The sequence below is a fragment of the Paramormyrops kingsleyae genome, chromosome 7 (assembly GCF_048594095.1).
Source record: "Paramormyrops kingsleyae isolate MSU_618 chromosome 7, PKINGS_0.4, whole genome shotgun sequence".
NCBI classification, from domain to species: Eukaryota; Metazoa; Chordata; class Actinopteri; order Osteoglossiformes; family Mormyridae; genus Paramormyrops; species Paramormyrops kingsleyae.
The window spans coordinates 3,429,994-3,443,893 of record NC_132803.1 but is presented as its reverse complement, the minus strand read 5'-3'; the positions used below and the strand labels follow the sequence as shown (position 1 = coordinate 3,443,893).

At 43.2% G+C, this 13,900-nt stretch overlaps 1 protein-coding gene across 1 annotated transcript in view; it reads right to left on the bottom strand.

Moving 5' to 3' along the window:
- Nucleotides 1-2,489: 2,489 nt before the first annotated feature.
- Nucleotides 2,490-13,900, bottom strand: part of LOC111861168 (hatching enzyme 1.2) — a 34,369-nt gene continuing 22,958 nt past the window's right edge. The window contains exons 8-9 of the transcript XR_002842178.2: nucleotides 8,987-9,136; nucleotides 2,490-8,626 (exon numbers count right to left, since the gene is read on the bottom strand). The gene's annotated coding sequence lies outside the window, so the exon portion shown is untranslated. The remainder of the gene's footprint in view (nucleotides 8,627-8,986; nucleotides 9,137-13,900) is intronic.

Below are 13,900 nucleotides of genomic sequence, written 5' to 3'. Positions count from 1 at the left end.
GTTTGACCTCTGACCTTTCTCCATCTGTTACCACGACAATCTTCCACTCTTACACATGGGAATTATGGGTGGGACCACTCATCATTTATCGCTACCTATTATTTCATTCAAAATTTACGACAGCGCTGCAGGAATTCATCTGGCTTTAAATTTATCCTTCTTACCATAGACCATCGTTCCCACCTGTAAACATCTCTAACCTTTATCTCTTAGCTCAGATTAAGTATCAGCATCGGGGCAGAGGTTTCTGTCTAACCACAGCAAGGAAACAAATGATGTAGCAGGAGGGTGATGTCACAATGATAGCAGCTCTCTCCTATGGAGGATCTGAGAGGGTGATGTCACAATGATAGCAGCTCTCTCCTATGGAGGATCTGATAGGGTGATGTTACAATGATGGCAGCTCTCTCCTATGGAGGATCTGAGAGGGTGATGTCACAATGATAGCAGCTCTCTCCTATGGAGGATCTGAGAGGGTGATGTTACAATGATAGCAGCTCTCCCCTATGGAGGATCTGAGAGGGTGATGTCACAATGATAGCAGCTCTCTCCTATGGAGGATCTGAGAGGGTGATGTCACAATGATAGCAGCTCTCTCCTATGGAGGATCTGAGAGGGTGATGTTACAATGCTGGCAGCTCTCTCCTATGGAGGATCTGGGAGGGTGATGTTACAATGATGGCAGCTCTCTCCTATGGAGGATCTGATAGGGTGATGTTACAATGATGGCAGCTCTCTCCTATGGAGGATCTGAGAGGGTGATGTTACAATGATAGCAGCTCTCTCCTATGGAGGATCTGAGTGGGTGATGTTACAATGATAGCAGCTCTCTCCTATGGAGGATCTGGGAGGGTGATGTTACAATGCTGGCAGCTCTCTCCTATGGAGGATCTGATAGGGTGATGTTACAATGATGGCAGCTCTCTCCTATGGAGGATCTGAGAGGGTGATGTTACAATGATGGCAGCTCTCTCCTATGGAGGATCTGAGAGGGTGATGTTACAATGATAGCAGCTCTCTCCTATGGAGGATCTGAGAGGGTGATGTCACAATGATAGCAGCTCTCTCCTATGGAGGATCTGAGAGGGTGATGTTACAATGATAGCAGCTCTCCCCTATGGAGGATCTGAGAGGGTGATGTCACAATGATAGCAGCTCTCTCCTATGGAGGATCTGAGAGGGTGATGTTACAATGATAGCAGCTCTCCCCTATGGAGGATCTGAGAGGGTGATGTCACAATGATAGCAGCTCTCTCCTATGGAGGATCTGAGAGGGTGATGTTACAATGATAGCAGCTCTCTCCTATGGAGGATCTGAGAGGGTGATGTTACAATGATAGCAGCTCTCCCCTATGGAGGATCTGAGAGGGTGATGTCACAATGATAGCAGCTCTCTCCTATGGAGGATCTGAGAGGGTGATGTCACAATGATAGCAGCTCTCTCCTATGGAGGATCTGAGAGGGTGATGTTACAATGCTGGCAGCTCTCTCCTATGGAGGATCTGGGAGGGTGATGTTACAATGATAGCAGCTCTCTCCTATGGAGGATCTGAGAGGGTGATGTCACAATGATAGCAGCTCTCTCCTATGGAGGATCTGAGAGGGTGATGTCACAATGATAGCAGCTCTCTCTTATGGAGGATCTGAGAGGGTGATGCTACAATGCTGGCAGCTCTCTCCTATGGAGGATCTGAGGTGATCGCAGATAAGTTTTGCCAGAGAGGGGGCTCAGCCAAGTGAAGATTATACTCAGATCAAAACAATTCTTATTTTCTGAACATTAAAAAGGGTATTTGAATGCATTTGTGTTTGGTGGGAGACTAATGCATTATGCCAGCTCAGATACTTGGATTCCAACTGAAGACAGCACCTCTGAGCTATCATAGTGAGCGGACGGTGCTATGAACATGTGCGCTTAACCCATGGTCAACAAAGCGAGCGAAAATGAAATACCCCCTAATGACTTGCCTGCTTTCCATTCTATCACTGCCTATTAAAGGCATCCCCCCCCCTTTGCTGCTGGGATCTGAGGTCCTTGGCACCATCAGAGATGTTTCTGATCCAGAGGTCAGGAGTGGGAGGGGCCAGGAGGAAGCACAGTCCTGTGGCCAACAGAGCTGTGAATCTCCGTGGGGGGGCTGCTTCTTGGCGTCTCTGCAAGTCCCTCCTTCCCTCCCCACCGAGATAACCCTGTCCCTGCAAGTTTTTTTTTTTCTTTTGGAGGGGGGGGGGGTGTCAAAGCCCAGCCCTGACAAAGTCAGTAGAGCACAGTAATGTAGGGTTACACAGAACTTAAGTTATTCTAATTAGGCGCAATAATTAGGTGCAAAATCTTAATTATCATTTGATTAATGCGTAAATGTATAGAAATTGTCCTTTTGGATGCAGAGAATTTCAAATAAAATTGCATAAAATACAACATTTATAATAAAGCTAGATACGCATTAAGAGAGACTGTAGTTTAGGTTCAAATCAGGTTTCTATTCAAGTTTAACTTCAAATTCAGCTTTAATGGAAAAAGTGTGTATTTATCTTAAAATAAAAGACTGAATGTGTTAGAAAAGTGCCCCAGTGTTTAGCACTGTAACCTCACACATTCCTCAATGCAGACTGTCACTTATAATAAGACTTCATTTGTCATTAATACAACTAAGAGTGCGGGTATATTGGGAATTCTTAGTCTGTCAGCAATTCTAAGTGTTAAGTGCCTTAAAAAAGTCACACTCCTTCAAGCTGAACTGGAGCCAGCGACCTAAAGATCTCAGCAATATAGACCTCTGCTTTATCAACCGAGCTATCGAAGGGTGACAAGGGAAAAGAGTGACAGCAAATAACAGCATGAGACATTAGGGGCAAGAGGGTCTGTAAGTGACCACAAAACAATAAAAAACACTGTAGAATAAGTAACACAAATAAAACATAATAAATTGTATCACAATGAGTGGCGACGGCAGAGTGTACAGGTGTCGTGTCGCGTAAGTTACAGCACGCAGCTGACAGGTTGGCTGGCTCGCAGGTTAATGCCAGTTTCTGGTTTGAGTGCTGATGTTTCGGTGCCTATTTCTAGAAGGGAGGAGGGAGGAAAGTAGCTCTGCGGGGGTGACTGCATTCCTTGATGATGTTGCCTGCGTGTGGTGACGATTTCCTGAAGTCAAGGCAGATGTGTCTACACCACCCTCTGCAGCACCAAGCTGAGCAGTTTTCACAGTGTAATGTATCTCGTGAGTCAGGATTCCACTGGGCATCTGCAGACGCCGATTATGAGGGAGTCTGGGCCGGCTCCAGGAGTCTTAGGAAAGACAGATGGCGACGTACGTCCTTGTTTGCCGTTGCTGTGTGTTGCATGCTGTGATGCTGACCTTCTCCGCAGCCTCCCCATTGACGTAAATTAGAACATTTTCTAAATCCTGCTTCCTGAAATTGATGACCAGCTCCTATATCTTGCTGACGTTAAGGAAGATGTCACAGTCCTGGCATCGCACTGCACGGAGCCTAACATCCTCTCTGCAAGCTGATTCATCGTTGTTGATGCTCAGGTCCACGGTGGATGGTATCGTTAGCGAGCATGATGATGCAACTGCAGCTGTGTCCATTTACAGACTGTCAGGTGTGAACAGGGTTTACAGACTGTCAGGTGTGAACAGGGTTTACAGACTGTCAGGTGTGAACAGGGTTTACAGACTGTCAGGTGTGAACAGTGTTTACAGACTGTCAGGTGTGAACAGGGTTTACAGACTGTCAGGTGTGAACAGTGTTTACAGACTGTCAGGTGTGAACAGGGTTTACAGACTGTCAGGTGTGAACAGTGTTTACAGACTGTCAGGTGAGGAACAAGGTTTACAGACTGTCAGGTGTGAACAGTGTTTACAGACTGTCAGGTGTGAACAGGGTTTACAGACTGTCAGGTGTGAACAGGGTTTACAGACTGTCAGGTGTGAATGCTGACCACCCTGTGAGGCTTCCGCTAAGCATTAGGGGCAGCAGTCTTTGTTTCTCATCCATACATGCTAAGGTCCACCAATGAGAAAGTCCAGATAGAAGGTTTCAGATGCAAAGTCCCAGATTCAATGACATGGCAGCAAACACTGAGGGGATCACAGTGCTGATTGCAGACCTATGGTTTAGAAACAACCTGACACTGGAGTTTTTGTTGTCCAAGTGAACTGGAGTGGGATGGAGTGCCAGTGAGATGGCGCCCTGTGTAGACCTCTTGTGGTAGGATGCAAACTGAAGGGGATCTAAGCTGCACTACATTGCTTTTTTGCACTGGAACTCCTGTGCTTGAATGTCCAAAATGAACTAAGTATGTAAATTAACTGACAATAAAACAGCTCAAAATGAATTCCAATAAACACCCAGTTTCCCTAGAAAATTTGTTTACTATCACAGATGTTTAAGTGTTAAGTGCCTTAAAAAAAATCACTCCTTTGAACTGGATTGGAACCAGATCACACAGCGTATCTCATACAGCGAGTGGTTCAGCCATCTCTGTCTCTGTGCCCATGATCAGACAGTCGCCAGTTGAAGCCCCGGCCTCGACAGATCAGTCGCGTGTTTGTGGACCCTTGAGCAAGGCCCATAACCCCCATCTCCAGGGGGCTGCGTGCTGGCTGACCCGGTGCTGTGACCCCCGAGCAATGGAGAGCAAGATGGGTTCAGCAAAGAGACAAATTCATATGTGCCTGTACTCATACTTCATTATTATACACTATGTTTCTATTTCATCTAGAAAGTGGAACAGCCTTACAAAAACCATGATGAACATATTCATTACAATGACTATTATAGTTAAAGAAAAAAGTCAGAGGAAGGGGGGCTTTCTGGACACTGCTGAAGCCCAAAGAGTGATGCTGTTAGATGCCGTTGTCTGTCAGCTCTGCTGCTTGGAATTAAGGGTTTTAAAGGACACAAAGAAAACTTCATTCATACGTCAAGATGGGCAACAGCTTCTTCTCAACATCAAATCATGGGCAATAGATGCTGAGAAGATGCATGTATCACACAATCTTTTCTGAATACAGCCGGCCTCGTACCAGAGAGTTGGCCGAGCGCTGGACATATTCAGTGCACTCAGTTCGGTGAAGATATTCAGCTCCACCAAGTCGCGAGATTACCAAAGCCAATGGGGGCCACACTGTAACACCATAAGCTGGATTTAAGGCATTTCATCTTAGATGGGGGACAGGAAAAGAAAGTTGAGGAGCAGCAACACGAGGAAAGGAGAGATTATTGTGAAACCCACACCATTCAGGAGTCAGATGGACCGTGGTGTTCTACAGCGATGCACCTCTCTAATGCTGCCATTTGCTCTCTCTGTGCCATTCAGCCTCGGAAAAACTGAGGCACGCAGTGGACGCCATCAGCGTTTATTACAGGGAGTTAATACACCATATCTGTTATGGTAATGGACCCATAAGCACAGCTGGCCTGGGAGCAATTAGGCAACAGGCCTCAGAAATATAGAGGCGAAGGGGAACGAAACATCTCACGTGGAAAAGCTCTAGCATGTGTGTCAGGAAGAGGGACACGGGGTCACCGGTCCAGAAACATCCCAGGAAAATAGGACCCACACAGCAGAGAGAGAACAGAGGATACATTTTGCACTAAGCAAGGTGAACTTATGTACAGTTTATAGTTTACAGTAGTGTTCCCCAATCCGGTACTCGCAGACCCACAGACGGTCCACATTTTTGCTCCCTCTGAGCTCCATATCAGACAATCTACATTTAGGGAGCAAAAACCTGGACTGTCTGAAGACTGGATTGGGAAGCACTGGTTTACTGTGTTCTCCTGTATATGTGCAAAACTTAGAGGTGCAACACATACTGTAATATTAATGACAATATTTATGGGGTAGTGGGTAGTCCAGAGGTCTCCAGGGGTCTTTCCAAGGCTCTGCAGCCTTGATTGCGGAGTTTGCATCCTCTCTCTATGTTTGTGCAGGTCTTCACCCACAGTCCAAAGGCATGTGACTACATAAACTGGTTTTGATCATGTGCAATGGACTGGCATCATGTCCAGGGTCACGTGCCTCAAAGGATTCAGGTCATCAGGTTCACGTGCTGGATTTCAAACACAGGTGGACAAAGGTATTAATGATGAAACCACAGACAGAGGAATATTGATCTCTCTGAGTCAGATTCTGTGGTAAACAGTCTGCCTTTCTTCACAGCTTTCAATAGAAAGTGGGGCTGTTTTCCCCCTGTTAATTCTCAGCTTTTTCCCCAGCGATGTTTTTTGTAGTGTCAGACATGATCAAATCTGCAAGTCTACTCATGTTATTCATTATGCCAAAGTATATGTATTTTAAACTTTCGACACCTTGGCTGATTTCTCAATTTTCAGAACAGAAATCATTATTAAACCTTACAAGTCAAACTGATGCAGCATTGGTGCTAAAGAAAAATAACCAAAAAAACATGGATATATTTAAAAACAACAGTCTTTCCTACTTGAATAGGGTGTCACCTGTCCATGATTCACTGTCTTTTATATTCATTTTCATCTCTCCGCTGATTTAAAGTGTACGCTATCATGTCAATAAATAAACACATGGAAACAATAAAAGTTAACAGTGATTCTGACACTGACATGGCGAATGAGTATGAAAACAAACCATAAGGCTTAAAAAATGTATAACTACCTGCAAGGTCGAGGCCAGGAGGGGAACTTAAGAATGTTTGCTTCTGGCTAGTTCAGTAAAAACTGGATTCTGACAATCAATGTTTTTTACTGACACTGCAGGGACCGAATTGGGTGGTGCGATACAAACATGCAATAGTTAAATCATGAAAGGATGTGATGTAAGAAGGATTTAAAAAATTATTTTTAAAGTAATTTAAAAATAAAAATGATTTCATGATTTAAAATAAGACAAACACTGTCTAGGCTGCATTTTCTCAATTAAACACAGCTTAAAAAATAACTGATCCATATCATAAAATGATTTGGTCTGATATAGGACTACAGTCTTCGTTAGGTATATGATTTGTCCTCAAGCTTTGAATGTGCAGCAGATTGGCGTCATTAATGCGTGGATTCATAATGAAAGATAAGGAACGCGCTTTTAATTCCCCTTATCTGTTTGATCTGTATCATGACAGAAACGCATTAAATAGCAAAAAGTACCACTATGAACGGCAATTAGGAAAATGTTATCTGTTCATCTGATGCTGCTGAGGACTTGGTGACAGCTGCAGAGGGTGCAGGTCAGGCTGAAGCTGCATGGAGAATGAAACGTGAGTTTAACTGAGGAGAAACAATGACAAGATATGCACAGGGGGGTGGATTGGGGGACAAGCCCCTCCCCCGTTTCTGACGCCCCTGCCTTTTGCCGCAGGTGAGTGGGCAAGTTTAACTTCCAACCATGGTCAAGGCCTTGAAAGAGACCTACAGCTGTTTACCATCCACTAACCAAAATATCTCTTGCAAACTACTTGTTTTAAAGGAGTAAGAAAACGTTACCATAGTCTAATCATTCCTGGTAAGGGAGAAATGTGATAACTGTCTAACATACTTTCTGTTCATTTTTGTGTTATTTTCTTTCCATTCAGGTGGACAAGAGGCACTACATAACAACCTTGGGGCTGATGGGAACCGGCCCACAACGTCAGAACAGGAGAGATTACAGCAAAGACTCCAACACTGACAAAACATGGGCCATGATGCAGGTGGTTCTGGGCATATGAGCATACCTGTCAAGTTTTGGATTTGAAAATAAGGGAAATTTTCCGGCACCCACTGCAAGCCATCCCACCACCCCAACCAAGCTCCAGTATCCCTTACATTTTAAGACAGGTGTACAAGAAATCTAAAATAACCACTTGTCATTTACATTTTATTTTCATTACACATTTTCTTGTAATTTCTCATGTTCACTCATGTGGCTCTCTGGCATTCACTAATGACTTATTATAAAGATTTGTTGCAGACTTTGTATCCTTGTTGAAGTCATCACAGAAGGTGAAAGTAACGTTGTTTTTGGAACAGCTTTGCCATTTTAACCTCCGCATTTATGACCTGGTTAATGTTGTAAATGACCTGCAGATTACTGCAGGTGGCAGTTCTCGTGAGGCTACTGACAGTTCAGTTTGGAGAGGCAGAGGATTTTTTTTTAATGAAATTATAATACGGGAGATTTACGGGAAAATACTAATATGGGAGGACGGCGGGAAAGAGGGGTAAAATACAGTAGTTTCCCGGCCAAAACGGGAGACTTGACAGCTATGCATATGAGGGAGCAAGAAAAGGAGCTGATCATCACACAAAATAGAAGAAACAGAATAAAATTCTTATCATAATTCTTTGATATATTCTAAGAAAAACTGACAAGGCCATTAAACACAAAAACCAGCTAAAGATTCTCCAAGGAACCACATGCTTGCTTTGAACCTGGTAGTTAGTCTTCAAGACAGGCACAGACACTGCCTGTGTACCCAGCACACAAAACAACATATGACAATATCTACGTCAGTTACCAATATACCTGGGAGGGCGACTGGGATGGCAGCACTGCAGTCTCACACCTGCTGCTTGCATTTCAAAATCCTCCCTCTGCTCTGGCGCGTGCAGATTTTCTATGCTCTCCCCATTTAACATGGCTCTCCTTGCAGTCCTGTAGGTAGCACTGCAATGCATTTAGGGTAATAAGTATCTTTAAGTTGCCCATAAAGTATGATTGCGTTTGTATGTGCATCCCATCCAGTGTATGAATCAGCCTTTTGCCCAACGCTTCCTCAGATTTGCTCTAGGTGCCCCTGACTTGGATAAATGTTTAGAAGCTGGATGCTGTATGCTGCAAGCCTCCAACCCTGTCCAGAATAAGTGGTTGAAAGCTGAATGGATGGTACCAAAGTGAGGCTATTGTGAAAATACTAGCCGGCTAACCAAACTCATGCTCTCATTCAATGAGCACACCTCACAGAAGTGCATAATCCACTAAAATAATGACTGTGTTCATTTAGAGGTGATGTGCAAGGAGCCTTACCACTGCTGGTACTCAGTTTGGCATCGTGATACAGTGACAGACCACTCAGTACCCATGTGGCAATCTCGTTTAGAGGCTAATTCCTTCCAGGACCTCTCAGCTTTTCACTGCCTGAGTTCTGGCCGCTGTTCCTGCAGATCCGACAGCTCACTATTAAAAAAAAAAAAGTAACACAGAATTAATAAATAAAATAAAATAACTGTGTATTCATTTTCAGACCAGTTCTCGTGCGATTTTATATCCTTTATTGGTTTACATTTATTCTAAAAAGTACATAGCATGTTTTCAGCACCGTGTTTTGTACATGTTTCCGGAAGCTGCGCCCCCCTCATACTCTCATACACCTTTCGCGATCCGGCACCTTCTGATTTACAAACTAAGCGCTGCTAATTATCATCAATGATGATAATAATGGCAGCCGAGTGGTTCAGTAAACGGATTGGTAACTAATACCAAAATAGTCGTCTTATAATTTAAGTATTGAAGATGTGTATAAAACGGCAGTATAAGAATTGAAAGATATCCTCAGATGATGTACAGATGGTAAACGAAGCACAGAATCTTTTTATTGCCCTTGTATAGGTACAAAGAAATTGAGTCGGTCACACTTTCCTGAGGTCACAAATAATACTCTATTATGCTCTTATTAAAATGTACTTACAGCTACATTTATGTCCTTTTAATCACTAATTAAGCACTGAAGGTTGCAAGATTATTTGTAGAACATGTTTCTAAATTCTTAAAATCGCAAAGGAAAATTACATTTTAACCAATCCGATAAATCTATCGAGAGAAACCCCCCCCAGTTGTCAAATACCTACCGAGGGGGGAAAGTCAGCAAAGAAAAGTTCCTAAAAGCCCCCCCGAACTGGCAAAATCTACAGAGGGATAAGGGGCATCCACCACCCCAGTGACCCCCCCCCTACCTTTCCCCCCTGTCCGCCCAACAAAATGGGGTCGTGGCCTGAAAGGTCTGGGGTCCCACTCTCTAGATAAATACTTATTAGAACTAATAAGTAAGTGGTGGCTCCCACGTCCCTTTTTCACTTGAGCAAATACTCATTGGTTCATTAGAACTGAAATTACCAGTAACTAGTAGGTAGATAATGATTACGTACTCTATATATTAATGGTCTAATTTAATGTGAACACAGCTCAATGACATACTTCTAATTTGGTTGTAGCTAAGACTTAGTTTACGGTTAAATAATACATTAAGTAAAAGCTGGTTCATGGATCATTAAGAGTATAATAATATATTATTTGCGACCTGTCAGGTTATGTGTTACCACTGAATCTTCACATATTCCGTCTCGCTTTCCTATGAGACAGATACCGGTGAGAGTGCAGCTTGGGGCCAGAGTGGAGGATCAGCACCTTTGGGGAGGTTTTCTGGGATTAAGGATCTGGCCCAGCAGAGATGTGACCACTCTGGCCAAGCAGAGATGTGACCACTCTGGCCCAGCAGAGAACATGACCTGACCATAGGCACAGAGGCCCAACCCACAGTCACATTCACCAGAAATACTGGAAGGAATGAGACTTGCAATAAACTGGGACTGCAGTAGCATGATTCATTGCCTGCTTTAACCCATTTCCCTTAGTTTTCTACTCTTTCCTGTTTTTGAAAAGACTGATCTTAGATAGAGCATGAAAATCCAGTCAAATGTTTAGAAACTTTACATCTCTCATCACTAATAAATGAACGTCATTGAAGATATACAACTCTATCAGCAGATGTTAAAATGTATATCCGTCTGCGTAGGTATATGACTTGGGAGAAGGGAAGAGCATTTGTCTCCTTCAATGCGAAGCGAGTTCAATTTCGCCCCTGAAAATGTGCAGCTACCTAAAATTTATCTTTGATGGTTTGTCATAAAATTATCATTCTCATTCTTCCCCCCGAGTGTCTGAAAACTTTGCTTCCTGTCTGAGAAAAATTCATGCTGAAAGCTGGTTCCGTCAGGCCTGGGTTCACACGGCCGGCCCAACCCTCACTCCCGGCCCGACCCCCACTCCCAGGCCGACCCCCACTCAGCTGTCGCCTTTTTACGGGCACTAACCTGACTCGATGGGCGTCTCCGGCACTGAGACGAAAGAAAATGCAGCGTAACCTAACAGAAAAGGAACACTTAAGAGCAAACACCATTATGACCGAATTGAATTAAGGATGTTTGACCAGAAGTTAAGGTCACTGCTAATTCGTCCATTGCCCCGGTTGCTATCCTACAAGAGAGATTCTGCACTAAAGCTTCAATGTGCTGCAAACCAGGGCTCCTCAAATGTAGCCATATTGTCCAGAGATATTTATTTGTTTTCTTCTCCCTTGGGGCAGATTTTGAAAAGAAATGTTCTTAAAGCCTCATTGACAGATGCTTTACAGTGTCAACAAAAGAGAAACAACAACAGTAAATCAAGACACACGTCATTAATGCATGTAGGCCCCTTTGACCTGAAGTGCATAAATTGTGCTTAAGAAACCACCACCATTTGAGTTTAATACATTACCCCCCTGTACCTCTTGTTATTAGCAGATTCAGTGGATCTTATAATTGATTTTCCAAACTAAACTCAGAATAACAAACTTAGAGGAGATGAACTACAGCATTTTGTCAATATAATGGTAAGACAAATACCCAATACAGAGCAATACAGATCGGTGGTGTTAACTTACAGTAAGACACTGCGGTCATATGCTACTGCACACTTAATTCCCTGCTACTGGGGTTAGGTTTTTAATTAAAGTTCAGAGCTGGGAGTCTTCAGCTTGTGTGCTGTGAAGTTTAAGTTTGGCAGGCATACGAGTACAGGTGCCAGGAAACAGAAAAGCACAATCAGCATTCATTTCAAGAGGTGATTCAGCCATTTTCACACTGCCCCTGTCCCATTCTAATGTAATTATGTAACTGTCAGACCACCTGCAAAGTACACTGGCTGTACACATACGGATTGTGAAGTATTACCCTTCCTGTGTACAACAGATTTCTTTGAATTGTATGTAAATACATTTATTTACCCTTCCATGGGTGCTGAAGGATTTCATTTTCGATTTTACTTGTGTGAAACTTCTAGAATATCTGCTTTACCCCGTGATCAGTTTATTAGCATCATCACCAATACTTTTGTGCAAGTGTTCAGTTATAATATCGCTGACGGGTTTAGTCTTTGTGCTAGTGTGCAATGATCTTTAAAAATTCAGGATTCTAAAAAGATTTTGGAATAAAAACACTTCTATTTGGCCAAACTCCCCATGCCAGTCACCTTAGCGTTTTAAACATTCACTTCACCCTCCACCCCCACTTTTCTCACCTCTCTTCCTCTGTTTTCCTTTCTCTCTTCCTGTCTTTTCTCACCTTATCAGCATCATACCTTCCCTCTGGGTCTTCTCAGTCTCACTATCTTCCCCTCCCATCTGCCCTCCCTCCCGTTGTCAATCTATCAATCAAACCATCAATCCATCCAAAAAAAACAAACAGTAACGTTTCAGTTTGAGTCAGTGTCACGTTAAGAGCTCATATCTTACAAATTATGCAACAAGGGACTGTCACCGATATTTTGGCTGAGCCTTAAAGGATTATCGCAGATGATGATTACTGATATTGTATTATCTCTGACTCCTGGAGTCGGTAGGGGCTTATTATTTGCTCACTCGGCCCACAAACAAATGCAGAGTGTGCAGGGCTGAGACAGGATGAGCTCACTGACTCTCTGTCTGAACGTCTGCCAGGAGCAGGGAAAGGCCCTTCAGAAAAGCCACAATCAGAGATGCTCCGATTCCAATTTCCTTGGCTGATTCCGATTTCCAATCTTTTTGCAGTCGTGATCTGCCAATTCCGATTTTCTTTCTAAGTACTATAATTGACAGCATATACAAACAAAAATCATCTTTTCTCCAATGCAAAATTTTATTTTCATAATAAAAGAAATCATTAAACTTTACAATTTCCCCCAAACTGCACTAAGTTACAGAACCTTCTCTCACTTAAACAAGTTAAAAATAAAGAGCTCTGTCACTAGAAAGAGGTACAATTAACACAACTGAAAATGAGTTGCTGTACACCCGACTTTATCTGACATATTTTACTTTACTAACAAGACCAGGTGCAACAGATTTAAATAACAATACAAAAGGAAACTAGGGCAGCATGGTGCCTCAGTGGTTTGTACTGCTGCCTCACAGCAAGAAGGCCCTGGGTTTGGTCCCATGTCCTTTCTGTGGGGGGTGTGCACGCTCTCCCTGTGTTCATGTGAGTTTCTGCCAGGGGCTCTGGTTTCCGCCCACAGTCTAACAGCATGCAGGGTAGGCTGATTGGTATGTCTAAGCTGGCCCAGGGGTGTGTTGGTTCCTGCCTATGCCCGTTGTTCCCAGGATGGGCTCTGTGACCCCAGTTGGGATTAAGTGGTCCAGGGATGGATGTCAGTTACTGATATCATTTTCAAGTATGTTTAAATTCATCAGATAACATGACATTGACCTTTTTGTCTGTTTTTTTTACTTATCTTAAAATGAAAAAGTCTGCAGGTTACAAACCTCCAAATAACTGAAGTGTACTATACTCTAACAAACAGTAATACTATACTCTAACAAACAATAATAGGTGCAGTGTAATATTAATACTAACAACGCATGTCATGCACATAGCATTCTTACATCGCTAGTAAGCTAGATTATGATCGGGCTTTTTCATACTTTCATGTGTTTCCCCACAGTTTATTATTTTGGTTTTACATCTATTACAAATTGCAAGCTTTGTGTTGTCTTCACCCACAGTGGAGAAATTCCACGCTAACTACATGTTAGCATGTGACTGTGAGTGTGCGCGCCGCTGTGAGGTTATTGCCTGTGCCGCTGTGAGGTTATTGCCTGCACCCCTGTGAGGTTATTCCCTGCGCCGCTGTGCGTATGACGTGCAG